This window comes from Octopus bimaculoides, chromosome 2 (assembly GCF_001194135.2).
Source record: "Octopus bimaculoides isolate UCB-OBI-ISO-001 chromosome 2, ASM119413v2, whole genome shotgun sequence".
Taxonomy (NCBI): domain Eukaryota; kingdom Metazoa; phylum Mollusca; class Cephalopoda; order Octopoda; family Octopodidae; genus Octopus; species Octopus bimaculoides.
Genome location: NC_068982.1, coordinates 34,988,723 through 34,989,990, shown reverse-complemented (window position 1 = coordinate 34,989,990; position 1,268 = coordinate 34,988,723).

The following is a 1,268-nucleotide window of genomic DNA, read 5'->3' as shown; positions in this document are numbered from 1 at the left end:
ATATATATATATATATGTGAGAGTGAAATATATACATATATGCATATATATATACACATATATATACATACATATATATACATACATACATATATATGCATAGAGATGTTGGCGTGGGCTCCCAACCCGGCATCCGAAACTCGGAGTCTTATCATGGCTACCGAATAAGTGTCACATACTTTTACAGATAAATTCCTCTATTTACATAATATCGAAGTCTCTTTCTTTCTTTTGCTGCCCTTAAGAAGTTATGCATCAAAATCCGAAATTGTTCGATCCGACTATGTACGCTGGGGAATTATCTCCCTTTGTCAGTCATTAAGTACAGTGCTTTGTGGGTTTTTAGTTGTTTTGACACTCTTGTTTCTAGCAATAGCGGGTCTGTTCAATACGCTCCGTCACTTTTGTGATCTCTGTTAATTTTGCCTTTAGGTTCAAATTGAAAATAAGATAACTTTTACCTTAATAACTCTGATGCGTACTCTATACGATCTTTTTAATCTTTCGTTCTCTCTCTTTTTCTCTTTCTTATTCTTTGATCTCCTCTTCTCCCACTATTCTATCCTATTACTCTGTCACTCTCTCTCCTTCACTCCTCCTCCCTTGCTTACGTGGCTCTTACGTGACCATCAGACATCTTTCTTTCTGGTGTCTCCGTTGTAGCTGGAACACGGAAGACGTGTTCTTGTTTTCTCCTGTACTACTAGCTCGATTTACGCGTTCGCCACCACAACCTCGTTTAGGCTTAGCAGCCCTTCCTGCTTCTTTTCACTTTCCTATTTGCGCGAGCAACTGTTTTATCCAAAGCATATATTGTTGTTAATTGCTCGAAATACGAGACTAGAAAAAACAGCCAACAACTGATGAAGGGTCGATCTTTATGTTGTTTGTTTTGTGTTCCATTTGTGCCTTTCGTTGTTGGAAAGAATAGTTCATGTTCAATCTACTCGTGCTTCGTACTTTTTGTTGTACAAGTCTGTGACGTACTGTGCCCACATTTGCATATGCATATATAGGTATAGATGGTAGTATGTACATATATATGTATGTATATATGCATATATATATATATTAGTAATATATATATATATATCTGTATGTATGTATTTATGTATGTATGTAGAAACTGACCTTATTAACATTTATGCAGAGCGTATAAATTTTGATTGTGCTAACATAATAATTCATCTTCTTAACAATCTTGCACTTATATAATTCTACGAATCAACTCGTCTTATATATAACACCTGCTTGATGCTTAAAATTCG